Source organism: Dendrobates tinctorius, unplaced genomic scaffold (assembly GCF_039654945.1).
Source record: "Dendrobates tinctorius isolate UK_male_01 unplaced genomic scaffold, ASM3965494v1 ptg000038l, whole genome shotgun sequence".
NCBI classification, from domain to species: domain Eukaryota; kingdom Metazoa; phylum Chordata; class Amphibia; order Anura; family Dendrobatidae; genus Dendrobates; species Dendrobates tinctorius.
The window spans coordinates 30,355,908-30,372,454 of NW_027361706.1; the positions used below are offsets into that span (position 1 = coordinate 30,355,908).

At 49.1% G+C, this 16,547-nt stretch overlaps 1 protein-coding gene across 1 annotated transcript in view; it reads left to right on the forward strand.

Moving 5' to 3' along the window:
• Positions 1-16,547, forward strand: part of RAC2 (Rac family small GTPase 2) — a 152,500-nt gene that overhangs the window by 56,815 nt on the left and 79,138 nt on the right. The gene's annotated exons all lie outside the window — the stretch shown is intronic.

A 16,547-nucleotide genomic window follows, 5' to 3' on the forward strand; every position in this document is an offset into this window, starting at 1 on the left:
AGTCCCATCTGGCGATGCCTGCTACCATGACAGTGATTGACACATTAGCCAATGATGGGACAGTAGTAGTCCCATCATCCGGCTAATGTGTTAAATGTAAAAAAAAAAAAAAAAAAAAAAAATACTACATACATACTACATACATACTACATGCATGCTACATACATACTACATGCTACATACATACTACATATATACTACATGCATGCTACATACATACTACATGCTACATACATACTACATATATACTACATGCATGCTACATACATACTACATGCTACATACATACCACATATATACTACATACATACTACATGCATGCTACATGCTACATACATACCACATACATACTACATACATACTACATGCATGCTACATACATACTACATGCTACATACATAACACATATATACTACATGCATGCTACATACATACTACATGCTACATACATACCACATATATACTACATACATACTACATGCATGCTACATGCTACATACATACCACATATATACTACATACATACTACATGCATGCTACATGCTACATACATACCACATACATACTACATGCATGCTACATACATACTACATGCTACATACATAACACATATATACTACATGCATGCTACATACATACTACATGCTACATACCACATATATACTACATACATACTACATGCATGCTACATGCTACATACATACCACATACATACTACATACATACTACATACATACTACATGCATGCTACATACATAACACATATATACTACATGCATGCTACATACATACTACATGCTACATACATACCACATATATACTACATACATACTACATGCATGCTACATGCTACATACATACCACATACATACTACATACATACTACATACATACTACATGCATGCTACATACATAACACATATATACTACATGCATGCTACATACATACTACATGCTACATACATACCACATACATACTACATGCATGCTACATACATAACACATATATACTACATGCATGCTACATACATACTACATGCTACATACATACCACATACATACTACATACATACTACATGCATGCTACATACATACTACATGCATGCTACATACATACTGCATGCTACATACATACTACATATATACTACATACATACTACATGCATGCTACATACATACTACATGCTACATACATACTACATATATACTACATGCATGCTACATACATACTGCATGCTACATACATACTACATACATACTACATGCATGCTACATACATACTACATACATACTACATGCTACATACATACCACATATATACTACATACATACTACATGCATGCTACATACATACTACATGCTACATACATACCACATATATACTACATACATACTACATGCATGCTACATACAATACATACATAGACATACAGTACATATAACATAGAGTAACATACTTACCAATACTTGTCACATTGTTCCCCGAAGCCATTGTCTTTTACGGAATAAATATTAACATAACAAACCACAAAAATACTCACCCATGATCCGAAGCAGTCCACGAGTGTGTCCCACGACGATCTTGGGTAGAGAACTGCAGCATCAGCTGATGCTGCCGTTCTCTACGGGCTGCAGGAATCCAATGACGGAAGGTAGGTATCCTTCCGCACTGTATTCCTCTGCCACTTAAAAAAAAAAAGTCCCTAGTCTCACTTTATGCCATTGCTGCGTGGGAAATTCCCACGCAGCAATGGCATAAAGTGAGACTAGGGACTTTTTTTTTAAGTGGCGGAGGAATACAGTGCGGAAGGATACCTACCTTCCGTCATTGGATTCCTGCAGCCCGTAGAGAACGGCAGCATCAGCTGATGCTGCAGTTCTCTACCCAAGATCGTCGTGGGACACACTCGTGGACTGCTTCGGATCATGGGTGAGTATTTTTGTGGTTTGTTATGTTAATATTTATTCCGTAAAAGACAATGGCTTCGGGGAACAATATGACAAGTATTGGTAAGTATGTTACTCTATGTTATATGTACTGTATGTCTATGTATGTATTGTATGAATGTATTGTATGTAGCATGCATGTAGTATGTATGTAGCATTCATGTAGTATGTATGTAGTATATATGTAGCATGTAGTATGTATGTAGCATGCATGTAGTATGTATGTAGTATGTATGTAGCATGTAGTATGTATGTAGCATGCATGTAGTATATATGTAGTATGTATGTAGCATGTAGTATGTATGTAGCATGCATGTAGTATATATGTAGCATGCATGTAGTATGTATGTAGCATGCATGTAGTATGTATGTAGCATGCATGTAGTATGTATGTAGCATGCATGTAGTATGTATGTAGTATGTATGTAGCATGCATGTAGTATGTATGTAGCATGCATGTAGTATGTAGCATGTATGTAGTATGCATGTAGTATATATGTAGTATGTATGTTACATGTAGTATATATGTAGTATGCATGTTGCATGCATGTAGTATGTAGCATGTATGTAGTATGCATGTAGTATATATGTAGTATGTATGTTGCATGCATGTAGTATATATGTAGTATGTATGTAGCATGTAGTATGTATGTAGCATGCATGTAGTATGTATGTAGCATGCATGTAGTATGTATGTAGCATGCATGTAGTATGTATGTAGCATGCATGTAGTATGTATGTAGTATGTATGTAGCATGCATGTAGTATGTATGTAGCATGCATGTAATATGTAGCATGTATGTAGTATGCATGTAGTATATATGTAGTATGTATGTTACATGTAGTATATATGTAGTATGCATGTTGCATGCATGTAGTATGTAGCATGTATGTAGTATGCATGTAGTATATATGTAGTATGTATGTTACATGTAGTATGCATGTTGTATGTATGTAGCATGTAATTTTTTTTTTTTTTTTTTTTTTTTTTTACATTCAACACATTAACCGGATGATGGGACTACTACTGTCCCATCATTGGCTAATGTGTCAATCACTGTCATGGTAGCAGGCATCGCCCGATGGGACTTGTAGTCCCATCGGACGATGCCTGCACAGCCCCCCGGAGCCGGCACAGCCCCCCGGCAGGCCGGCACAGCCCCCCGGCAGGCCGGCACAGCCCACCGGAGCCTGCACAGACCACCGGCAGGCCCGCACAGCCCCCCGGCAGGCCGGCACAGCCCACCGGAGCCTGCACAGACCACCGGCAGGCCGGCACAGCCCCCCGGCAGGCCGGCACAGACCACCGGAGCCTGCACAGACCCCCTGGCAGGCCGGCACAGCCCCCCGAAAGGCCCGTACAGACCCCAGAGAGGCTGTACAAGGCAAAAACAGGGTTTTTCTTATTCCGATACCGGAAGTCCCATAGACTTGAATGGGACTTCCGGTATCGGAATCGGCGATACCGATACTTTTTTTTAAGATCGGCCGATCCATTCCGATCCGATACTTTGAAGTATCGGACGGTATCGCTCAACTCTACTCTTCGCACATAATAGTAATAGAATCATAGAATGATAGAATGATAGGGTTGGAAGGGACCTCCTGGGCCATCTAGTCCAACCCCCTGCTCAAAGCAGGATTCACTAAATCATCCCAGACAGATGTCTGTCCAGCCTCTGTGTGAAGACTTCTATTGAAGGAGAACTCACCACTAGAGTTGAGCGATACCAGCCGACACTTGAAAATATCGGATCGTAATGGATCGGCCGATCTTAAAAAAAAGTATCGGTATCGCCGATTCCGATACCGGGAACCAATGCAAGTCAATGGGGCCAAAATATCGGAATTAAAAAAAACCCTTTCTTTCCTTGTAGGTTAATTCTACATGAAGAAAAACAACTAAGAATAATGTAGAATGTATTGTGGGAGGTGGAGGAGACATTAAAGCCATAGAGGTTTAGCCCAATCAAATGGAATAGCAGGAATTAAACTTTTTTTTTAAAGACGTTAGGAGTTACAAAGATATTGACTATGTTAGCCTCATTTATATTTTGCCAGACATGTATGTCTTCTTCTTCTTTCTTCTTTCTTCTTCTTTCTTATTCTTCTTCCTTTTTTTACCTTCTTCTTCTTATTATTATTCCTTTTTTTACATTCTTCTTCTTCTTCCTTTTTTTACATTCTTCTACTTCCTTTTTTTACATTCTTCTTCTTCTTCCTTTTCTTACATTCTTCATATTCTTCTTATTCAACAATTATTATTCTACATATTCAACTTCTTCATCTTCTTCCTATTCTTCTTCATCATATTCTTGTTTGTGTCAGGCATTCCTGTAGTTGTTATCTAGAAAAGTTAGAAGTTTACACCTTCCGTTCTGCCTGTCACAAAAGATTTACAACAGGATTTGTCCGTGTTCAGTTTGGCCTGCAGCAGCAGGCCTTTTCCAGGGGCACCACGAGGAGGAACGGACTCACCCCCATACACTGCTTAGTCTTCTTCTGCTTATAAATAAGATAATATCATTTGCTCAGAGTATTAGTCTTATGCTTAATGTTCTTCTGCTTTGTTTTTTTATGCTTCTTTGTCTTCTCTCTCTTGTTGTTCTGCATCTTGGTGGTTGTCTTCCTGTTCTTTGTCCTCTTGAACCAGCTGACGGTACTGGCACCCGTAGGGGCAGCAGAAGGAACAAGAGCCAATGGCACTACCGAGGACCAGCTGACGGTGCTGGAACCCGGTTACTAAGCAGGAGGTACCTGTGCTACAAAGCACTACCAAGGACCAGCAGACGTTGCCGGAACTCGGATACCGAGATGGAGGCACCTAGGCCAAAGGATCTGACGAGAACCAGCTAACGGTGCTGGAACCCGGAGGGGTAGCATAATCTGCAAGAGCAAATGGAAATAGCGAGGACCAGCTGACAGTGCTGGCACCCGGAGGGGCAGCAGAAGGAATAAGAGCCAATGGCACAACAGAGGACCAGCTGACGGTGCTGGAACCCGGTTACTAAGCAGGAGGTACCTGTGCTACAAAGCACTACCAAGGACCAGCAGACGTTGCCGGAACTCGGATACCGAGATGGAGGCACCTAGGCCAAAGGCTCTGACGAGAACCAGCTGACGGTGCTGGAACCCGGAGGGGTAGCATAAGCTGCAAGAGCAAATGGAAATAGCGAGGACCGGCTGACAGTGCTGGCACCCGGAGGGGCAGCAGAAGGAATAAGAGCCAATGGCACAACCGTGGACCAGCTGACGGTGCTGGAACCCGGTTACTAAGCAGGAGGTACCTGTGCTACAAAGCACTACCAAGGACCAGCAGACGTTGCCGGAACTCGGATACCGAGATGGAGGCACCTAGGCCAAAGGCTCTGACGAGAACCAGCTGACGGTGCTGGAACCCGGAGGGGCAGCTGAAGTTACCCCTGAAAAGCAAAGTTGGCATGCCGCAAGCTGACCGCAGTTACCGAATCACACAGTCCTACAGGGGGTGCTTGTCCTACTGGCACTACGGAACAAGCCTTTCTTACCAGAACCCGCAGTCCACATAGGAAGCACCTAATCTGCTGGCACCCTAGCCTCGGCTAACCCAACCGCAACACGACATGGCAACTTGGGGTGGCAAACTGACATTGACACTTCCCGGAAACAGCAGGCAGGGCTGGAACCAAGCTGGGCAGGAGGGAGTACCCGTGCCAAAGTCAGTTATGAGCAGCAACTGGCGATGTTGGAGCCCAGGGACAAGCACTTAGCAGGCTGAGGCCTGATGTGCTGTCAATTGGGAGGCAGCAGGACAGATTGCCATCAAAACAGCAGGGGAACAGCTGACGTTACTGAACCCCACAAACACAGGAGCTAGTGTTTTACTCTGTGAAGACGGCACTTCCGAGCAACAACTGGCTGTGTTGAAGCCCAGGGACAAGCACGGAGCAGGCTGAGGCTGCATTGAAGAAATTTTAAGATCGGTTGTAGACTTCTACTAATTTTAACCAAGCTCCACTTAGGCCTGTGGCTTCACTGATATTCGTATTTCCCCTGTCCTCCAACCCCGCCAGTTACAGCTCCGAAGTGGCATCTGCACAATCCACACTTGTTCCTGTGTTACAGGTGTTCAGTCCGGTCAGTTAATCCCCTGATGTGTGTCCGGCAATGTCGCCTGCTCTGTCCACATTCCCATAGTTATGGGAATGTGGACAGAGCAGGCGACATTGCCGGACACACATCAGGGGATTAACTGACCGGACTGAACACCTGTAACACAGGAACAAAGGTGGATTGTGCAGACGCCACTTCGGAGCTGTAACTGGCAGGGTTGGAGGACAGGGGAAATACGAGAGACAGTGGAGCCACAGGCCTAATTGGAGCACGGTTAAAAATCATTAGTAGTACGACTGTGTAGGCAGCAGGAGACTTTGCCATCCACACAGCAGGGGATCAGCTGACGTTACTGAACCCCACTGAGACACGGGAGCAAGTGTCTCTTTCCGTGTGGACGGCACTTCCGAGCTACAACTGGCTGTGTTGAAGCCCAGGAAATAGGAGGGTGTAGGCAGAGGCCTACTGTATTTGGAATGTGGTGACAGCAGGAGAGACTGCCATCCACACAGCAGGGGATCAGCTGACGTTACTGAACCCCACTGAGACACGGGAGCAAGTGTCTCTTTCCGTGTGGACGGCACTTCCAAGCTACAACTGGCTGTGTTGAAGCCCAGGAAATAGGAGGGTGTAGGCAGAGGCCTACTGTCTTTGGAATGTGGTGACAGCAGGAGAGACTGCCATCCACACAGCAGGGGATCAGCTGACGTTACTGAACCCCACTGAGACACGGGAGCAAGTGTCTCTTTCCGTGTGGACGGCACTTCCGAGCTACAACTGGCTGTGTTGAAGCCCAGGAAATAGGAGGGTGTAGGCAGAGGCCTACTGTCTTTGGAATGTGGTGACAGCAGGAGAGACTGCCATCCACACAGCAGGGGATCAGCTGACGTTACTGAACCCCACTGAGACACGGGAGCAAGTGTCTCTTTCCGTGTGGACGGCACTTCCGAGCTACAACTGGCTGTGTTGAAGCCCAGGAAATAGGAGGGTGTAGGCAGAGGCCTACTGTATTTGGAATGTGGTGACAGCAGGAGAGACTGCCATCCACACAGCAGGGGATCAGCTGACGTTACTGAACCCCACTGAGACACGGGAGCAAGTGTCTCTTTCCGTGTGGACGGCACTTCCGAGTTACAACTGGCTGTGTTGAAGCCCAGGAAATAGGAGGGTGTAGGCAGAGGCCTACTGTATTTGGAATGTGGTGACAGCAGGAGAGACTGCCATCCACACAGCAGGGGATCAGCTGACGTTACTGAACCCCACTGAGAAACAGGAGCAAGTGTCTCTTTCCGTGTGGACGGCACTTCCGAGCTACAACTGGCTGTGTTGAAGCCCAGGAAATAGGAGGGTGTAGGCAGAGGCCTACTGTATTTGGAATGTGGTGACAGCAGGAGAGACTGCCATCCACACAGCAGGGGATCAGCTGACGTTACTGAACCCCACTGAGACACGGGAGCAAGTGTCTCTTTCCGTGTGGACGGCACTTCCGAGCTACAACTGGCTGTGTTGAAGCCCAGGAAATAGGAGGGTGTAGGCAGAGGCCTACTGTATTTTGAATGTGGAGACAGCAGGAGAGACTGCCATCCACACAGCAGTGGATCAGCTGACGTTACTGAACCCCACTGAGACACGGGAGCAAGTGTCTCTTTCCGTGTGGACGGCACTTCCGAGCTACAACTGGCTGTGTTGAAGCCCAGGAAATAGGAGGGTGTAGGTAGAGGCCTACTGTCTTTGGAATGCGGAGACAGCAGGAGAGACTGCCATCCACACAGCAGGGGATCAGCTGACGTTACTGAACCCCACTGAGACACGGGAGCAAGTGTCTCTTTCCGTGTGGACGGCACTTCCGAGTTACAACTGGCTGTGTTGAAGCCCAGGAAATAGGAGGGTGTAGGCAGAGGCCTACTGTATTTGGAATGTGGTGACAGCAGGAGAGACTGCCATCCACACAGCAGGGGATCAGCTGACGTTACTGAACCCCACTGAGAAACGGGAGCAAGTGTCTCTTTCCGTGTGGACGGCACTTCCGAGCTACCACTGGCTGTGTTGAAGCCCAGGAAATAGGAGAGTGTAGGCAGAGGCCTACTGTATTTGGAATGTGGTGACAGCAGGAGAGACTGCCATCCACACAGCAGGGGATCAGCTGACGTTACTGAACCCCACTGAGACACGGGAGCAAGTGTCTCTTTCCGTGTGGACGGCACTTCCGAGCTACAACTGGCTGTGTTGAAGCCCAGGAAATAGGAGGGTGTAGGCAGAGGTCTACTGTATTTTGAATGTGGAGACAGCAGGAGAGACTGCCATCCACACAGCAGGGGATCAGCTGACGTTACTGAACCCCACTGAGACACGGGAGCAAGTGTCTCTTTCCGTGTGGACGGCACTTCCGAGTTACAACTGGCTGTGTTGAAGCCCAGGAAATAGGAGGGTGTAGGCAGAGGCCTACTGTATTTGGAATGTGGTGACAGCAGGAGAGACTGCCATCCACACAGCAGGGGATCAGCTGACGTTACTGAACCCCACTGAGAAACAGGAGCAAGTGTCTCTTTCCGTGTGGACGGCACTTCCGAGCTACAACTGGCTGTGTTGAAGCCCAGGAAATAGGAGGGTGTAGGCAGAGGCCTACTGTATTTGGAATGTGGTGACAGCAGGAGAGACTGCCATCCACACAGCAGGGGATCAGCTGACGTTACTGAACCCCACTGAGACACGGGAGCAAGTGTCTCTTTCCGTGTGGACGGCACTTCCGAGCTACAACTGGCTGTGTTGAAGCCCAGGAAATAGGAGGGTGTAGGCAGAGGCCTACTGTATTTTGAATGTGGAGACAGCAGGAGAGACTGCCATCCACACAGCAGTGGATCAGCTGACGTTACTGAACCCCACTGAGACACGGGAGCAAGTGTCTCTTTCCGTGTGGACGGCACTTCCGAGCTACAACTGGCTGTGTTGAAGCCCAGGAAATAGGAGGGTGTAGGTAGAGGCCTACTGTCTTTGGAATGCGGAGACAGCAGGAGAGACTGCCATCCACACAGCAGGGGATCAGCTGACGTTACTGAACCCCACTGAGACACGGGAGCAAGTGTCTCTTTCCGTGTGGACGGCACTTCCGAGTTACAACTGGCTGTGTTGAAGCCCAGGAAATAGGAGGGTGTAGGCAGAGGCCTACTGTATTTGGAATGTGGTGACAGCAGGAGAGACTGCCATCCACACAGCAGGGGATCAGCTGACGTTACTGAACCCCACTGAGAAACGGGAGCAAGTGTCTCTTTCCGTGTGGACGGCACTTCCGAGCTACAACTGGCTGTGTTGAAGCCCAGGAAATAGGAGAGTGTAGGCAGAGGCCTACTGTATTTGGAATGTGGTGACAGCAGGAGAGACTGCCATCCACACAGCAGGGGATCAGCTGACGTTACTGAACCCCACTGAGACACGGGAGCAAGTGTCTCTTTCCGTGTGGACGGCACTTCCGAGCTACAACTGGCTGTGTTGAAGCCCAGGAAATAGGAGGGTGTAGGCAGAGGTCTACTGTATTTTGAATGTGGAGACAGCAGGAGAGACTGCCATCCACACAGCAGGGGATCAGCTGACGTTACTGAACCCCACTGAGACACGGGAGCAAGTGTCTCTTTCCGTGTGGACGGCACTTCCGAGCTACAACTGGCTGTGTTGAAGCCCAGGAAATAGAAGGGTGTCGGCAGAGGCCTACTGTCTTTGGAATGCGGAGACAGCAGGAGAGACTGCCATCTCCACAGCAGGGGAACAGCTGGCAGTGCTGAACCCCACTAACACTTGAACGAATGTGTTTGGCTCTGTGGAGATGACACTTCTGAACACCAACTGACGCTGTTGGAGCCCAGGATTAGGCGAGGAGCAGGCTGGGGCCTACTGGATTTTGGCAGGTGTAGGCAGCAGGAGACTTGCCATCTCCACAGCAGGGGAACAGCTGGCAGTGCTGAACCCCACTAACACTTGAACGAATGTGTTTGGCTCTGTGGAGACGACACTTCTGAACACCAACTGACGCTGTTGGAGCCCAGGATTAGGCGAGGAGCAGGCTGGGGCCTGTTGCTTTTGGCAGGTGAAGGCAGCAGGAGACTTGCCATCTCCACAGCAGGGGAACAGCTGGCAGTGCTGAACCCCACTAACACTTGAACGAATGTGTTTGGCTCTGTGGAGACGACACTTCTGAACACCAGCTGACACTGTTGGAGCCCAGGATTACGCATGCCGCATGCAGAGGCCAATGGGGAGCGGTTTTTATGGAGGTTGTTGACTACTACTGATTCTAACCATGCTCCACTTAGGCCTCTGGCTCCACTGTCTCTACTATTTACCCTGGCCTCCAACCCCGCCAGCTACATCTCTGAAGTGGCGTCAGCACAATCTACACTTGTTCCTGTGTTACTGGTGCTCAGTCCCGTCAGTTGATCCCCTGATGTTTGTCCGGCAAGTTCGCCAGCTCTGTCCTCATTCCCACTACTGGTTATGGGAATGTGGACAGAGCAGGAGACCTTGCCGGACACACGTCAGGGGATAAACTGATGGGACTGAGCCACAGGAACACAGGAACAAGTGTAGATTGTGCTGACGCCACTTCAGAGATGTAGATGGCGGGGTTGGAGGCCAGGGGAAATAGTAGAGACAGTGGAGCCAGAGACCTAAGTTGGGCACGGTTAAAAATCAGTAGTGGTTTGAATGTTAATGGAGCTGGTGACTTTGCCATCCACACAGCAGGGGATCAGCTGGCGTTACTGAACCCCACTAACACAGGAGCTAGTGTGTTTCTTTGTGCAGACGACACATCTGAGCGACAACTGGCTGTGTTGAAGCACAGGGATTATAGTTCAGGTGGTAGAAAAATGAACACACCAGCAGACCTGGATACAGTTGCCAACCACTAATTTAGTCTGTAAGAGGAATGGCAAAGTCTTTGGAGATCCAGGCCTTGTTCATTTTCAGAAAAGTCAGCCGGTCAACATTATCGGAAGATAGTCGCGTGCGACGGTCTGTTAGTACACCACCTGCGGCACTAAAGACACGTTCCGATAATACACGGGCAGCAGGGCAAGCCAGCACCTCCAATGCATACTGGCTAAGCTCTGGCAATGTATCCAGCTTAGAGACCCAAAACTTGAAGGGGGAAGAGCCATCTGGGAGTACAGTGACAGGGCAAGACATGTAGTCTGACACCATCTGACGGAAGCGTTGCCTCCTGCTGACTTGAGGCGTCGCTGATGGTGTAGACAATTGTGGTGGACACACAAAACTTTGCCACATTTGGGCCATAGTGGTCTTGCCTTGTGCTGCGGCGCTGCCTCTGCTCCCTCTTTGTGCAGAGTTTCCTCCACTGCCTCGACGCACAGAGCTGCTTTGTAAAGCACTTGCAACAATGCTGTCGGGTGGAATGGAAAACATTATGGACTGCACCAGTGACTCTTCGTACTCCCGCAGTTTACGCTCCCGGTTCAACATTGGTATGAGCCTTTGTACGCTGTCCCGGTAGCGAGGATCTAGGAGGGTGTACACCCAATAATCAGCCGAGACGAGAATGTGGGCGATGCGGCGGTCGTTTCTCAGGCACTGCAGCATGAAATCAACCATGTGCTGCAGACTCCCAACTGCCATAGAACCGCTGTCCCCTGTTTGAGGCGTGACCTCGGCCTGCTCTGCATCACCTCACCCTCGCTGTACATACTGAGTAGAGGTTTGTGTACCTCCCTCCTCTGGAGAGATGTCTTCCTCCTCCATCGACTCCTCCTCATCCTCCTCACAAAGTGTCCCCTGCCTAGGCCTTTGTGAGGAAACACGTAGCGCAGACTGTCCAGAAGAAGATGGCATTTGGGACTCCTCATCCTCCACCTCTTCCGAAACCTCATCCCTTAGTGCTTGCAGTGTTTGTTGAAGCAGGCAGATAAGGGGGACAGTCATGCTGACTAGTGCATCATCTGCACTCGCCATCCGCGTGGATTCATCGAAGGCACGCAAAACCAGGCAGATGTCCTTCATAGAGGCCCACTCAATGGTGCTGAAGTGTGAACGGCGCACAGTGCGACTTGTTTGCGCCTGATGCAGCTGGTACTCCATGACTGCTGCCTGCTGCTCACACAACCGCTCCAACATATGTAACGTTGAATTCCACCGGGTGGGTAGGTCACATATGATGCGATGTTCCGGAAGGCCAAATCGTCGCTGCAGAGCAGCGAGGCGCGATCTTGCCGTGCTGGAACGCCGCAAGTGAGCGCACTCTATGCGGACCTTGTGCAACAGTGCATCAAGATCCGGATAGTCCCTCAGAAAGCTCTGCACGACCAAGTTAAGCACATGTGCCAGACATGGGATGTGTGTGAGGTTGCCTAGGCCAAGAGCAGCCACCAGATTTCGGCCATTGTCACACACTACCAAGCCCGGCTGGAGATTCGCTGGCCCAAACCACACATCGCTCTCCTGCTTGATAGCATTCCAGAGCTCCTGCGCTGTGTGGCTTCGATTCCCCAAAGAAATTAATTTGAGTACAGCCTGTTGACGTTTGGCCACGGCTGTGCTCATATCGGTCGTAACAGGCTCCTGCTCTGCTGTTTCTGAGGAACTTGAGTAGGAGGAGGAGTCTATGTGTACAGACTGGAGTCCTGCAATCCGTGGCGTTGGAAGAACACGTACAGCGCCACTCTCCAGATCTGTACCCGGCTCCACAACATTGACCCAGTGGGCAGTGAGGGAAAGGTATCGTCCCTGTCCATGGTTACTGGTCCACGCATCGGTGGTCAGGTGGACCTTGCTACTAACGGCGTTTAGTAGCGCATGTTTTATTTTGCCCTCAACATGTTTCTGCAGGGCAGGGACGGCTCGCCTGCTGAAAAAAAAGCGGCTGGGCACGTTGTATTGGGGGACTGCCAATGCCATTAAGTCCCGGAAGTTGTCAGTGTCCACCAGCCTGAATGACAGCATTTCAACTGCCAGAAGTTTGGCAATGCCAGCATTCAGAGACTGTGCTCGGGGATGGTTTGCCGAGTAAGGGCGCCTTTTATCCCATGCCTGTGCTACCGATGGCTGTGATGGATGGGAACGTGCTGCTATGGGTGGAATCTGACAGGGTCTCCAGACAACAGTGCCAGAGGTTCTTCCTTGGCGATCCTGTGAGGAAGCCGAACCAGCAGTGTGTGAGCTGGAGGAAGAGGCCCCAACACGAACTGAAGAGGTGGTAGGTGGTGCTGTACGTTGGCCTACGTCTTCAGGGTGTCTCTGCAACTCCAACTCGTGCTTGGTGCGCACATGTTTCCACATATTTGTGGTATTGAGGTTGCTGACATTTCTCCCTCTTTTCACTATCTGATGACACAGCTTGCATTTGACAAAGCAAATGTCATCTGCAACTGTGTCAAAAAAGGACCACGCACTGCAAGTCTTGGGAGCGCCCGTTTTGCCTTTGGAATGAGGAATGCTCCTAACGGGTGCCGAAGTGGAGGGTACAGGCAACCAAGTCTTCCCCCTCCCTCTGCCTCCTGTTTTGGCCGGTAGGGGAATCTCTTCCTCCGAGCTGCTCCCACCACCTTCCTGTTCCTCACGTCATGATGGGTCAAGGACCTCATCATCTTCCCTCCCCTCTTCAAACAGCTGCTTCTCCGGGGTTGTCTCGCCAGCACCGTACGCACCAGAAAGTGGCAACTGAGTCTCGTCATCATCTGATGCGTACTGAGGTGTGCTGACCATAGGCACTGGCCCACTCGCCTCTTCAGATTCAGAGGGACAAAGAAGTTGCGCATCACTGCATACTCCCTCTTCTTCACATTCAGGAATGCTGCTTGGCTGGCCCCCTCTTTCCAAGCCAACAGATTCCGAGAACAGAAGTAGAGACTGTGATGGCTCCTGTCCATGTCTCTCTGACTGCCTGGGCACTTTGGCAGGTGGTGAAGAGACAGATGGTTGCTCTTCGGTGCTCTGGTCCTGAGAGGCTGTGGAAGTAATTGAAGTCGATGCGTTAGCTGCCATCCATCTGACAACGGCTTCAATTTGTTCCTCCCGCAGCAGTGGGGTACGTTGAGGTCCTACAAAGCTGCGCATAAAGGACTGTTGCCTGCTAAAACTGGGGGATGCTGATCCACTGGTGCCCGCAGCAGGCCCAAAATCCCCACGTCCTCTACCTGCAGAATCCCCACGTCCTCTCCCTGCAGAATCCCCACGTCCTCTCCCTGCTGAAACTCCACGCCCACGCCCACGCGCCTTACTCCCTGCCTTCTTCATCTTGCCAGACTGCTTAAGATAGGCAGAAAAGTACAAAGGGGGGCCTTAGTGTGCTTATTCCTGAACAGCTGGTTACAGGTACAAGAAACACTAATTTTATGAAGTGTGTGTGTGTGGACTACACTTTAATAGGAGCTGATGTGGCCTACACAAGTTCCAAATGTAGTGTTTGGTGAACTTTTTTTGTGGTTTCTTTGTTGGAAACCAACTCAAAGTATGTGAACAAAGAATTTAAACTGATAGTATCACCAACTTTTTGGAGCTATTACAATGCAGGCAGGTAACCTACAATGCAAAAGATGAGGCTCCAAAAAAATTGGGTAATACTAATCTGGCTGCGCCGGCAGGGCACAAGCCAGAAAAAAAGGCTCCTCTATCTACTCCTATATAGTGTTTGCAACCAACCAATGTTGATGTATACGGATGGATGCACACTAATAGGAGAAGAAAAAATGAGCTGCACTCAAAGACAAATATGTGTGAGGCAGTGACGCACGTTGAGCGTCCTACAACCAGACGTAGCTGCAGGACACTCTACTCTGCATGAGCTGCACTCACACACAGTCAGAGACCTCTCAGACAGCCGTGAACAGTGCAGCTAAGTGGGCACTAGCACTGAAAGGCTGCAGAAAGGCTCCGCTGTGTACTCCTATATAGTGTTTGCAACCACCGTAGATGGAGACGGATGGATGCACACTAATAGAAGAAAAAATGAGCTGCAATAAAAGAAAAATGTGTGAGGCAGTGACACGCTGAGCGTCCTACAACCAGACGTAGCTGCAGGACACACTACTCAGCGTGAGCTGCACTCACACACAGTCAGAGACCTCTCAGACAGCCGTGAACAGTGCAGCAAAGTGGACACTAGCACTGAAAGGCTGCAGAAAGGCTCCGCTGTCTACTACTAGTGTTTGCAACCAACGTATATGGATATGGATGGAAGCACACTAGATTGAAATTATGTAAAAAATGCAGCTCAAAAATTAAAAGATGTATGAGGCAGCAGTGAGGAACGCTGGGCAGCCTACAACCTGACGTGGCTGCAGGACCCACTCCACAGCGTGAGCTGCACTCACACAGCCCTTGCAGACAGCTGTGAACACTGCTGCTAGGGCAAAGAAGGCTACAGTGGTGGTTTATGTAGCCTGGGTAAAGCACTAGATGTTTGGTGGAATCGCTATTTCTAACTGTCCCTCACAGTCTTCTACAGCAGCCTGTCCCTAACTGAATTCACAGCAGAGTGAACCAGAAATGGCGGCTGCGGTGGCTTTTATAGTGCATCATGACATCATTTCGGCAGCCAATCACAGCCATGCCAATAGTTAACATGCCTACATGCCTAACAGGATGTGCCCACACTTCGGAGGATTCTCATTGGCTTAATCAAAGCAAGCAGGCTCATAGCATGATGGGAACTTCCGATTCCGATTCCGGTATCCGATATGACAAAAGTATCGGAAGTCAGTATCGGAATTCCGATACCGCTAATATCGGCCGATACCCGATACTTGCGGTATCGGAATGCTCAACACTACAATAATCTCTTTAATGCCACCATAGACCAACACAGATTCCGAGATTAACACCTTCATTTCCTTCAAGGTCCCCATACACATTAGACTAAAGCCCCCGTTACACACTGCGATATCGCTAGCAATATCGCTGTAAAGTCACCGATTTTGTGACGTAGCAGCGATATTGCTAGCGATATCGCTGCATGTGATACTTACCTCCGACCGGCTCCCCCGCTGGTTATCGCTGATCGCGCGAGAAGCTGCTGGACCATTTCTCGTCGTCTGCTTCCTGCTGGGCTTCCTGCTGTGACGACGAGCGACGTGTGGAGCCGGGCGGGAGGACGCAGGATCGCCGCGTCTGACAGGTAAGTAGCGATCCCCGTCCCCAGCGATGTTGCTGGTGAGATCTGCCTGAGTGGCAGCTCTCTAGCGACCACCCAGCGATGCACCAGCGATCCTGACTGCGTCATATCGCTAGTCGGGATCGCTGGTGCATCGCTAGGTGTAACGGTACCCTAATGTTGGCTGAACACACCAATATCGATGTGTTTGGCCTATGGTCTCATGTGTATGATGTCAATTGGGCATGTCCAATTTTAGATTGCTGATCGCATTGTTCTCCCTGAGATAAGCCACTGGCCAACGTGTCAATCAGCGGTTTTCTCCTAGAAAACACAGGAGCGCTCAGCCTAGTGACCAGTCATGTGAATGGGAGAGTTGGCTGAGAAGGCTGCTAATCAATCGATCTTCTGAAGC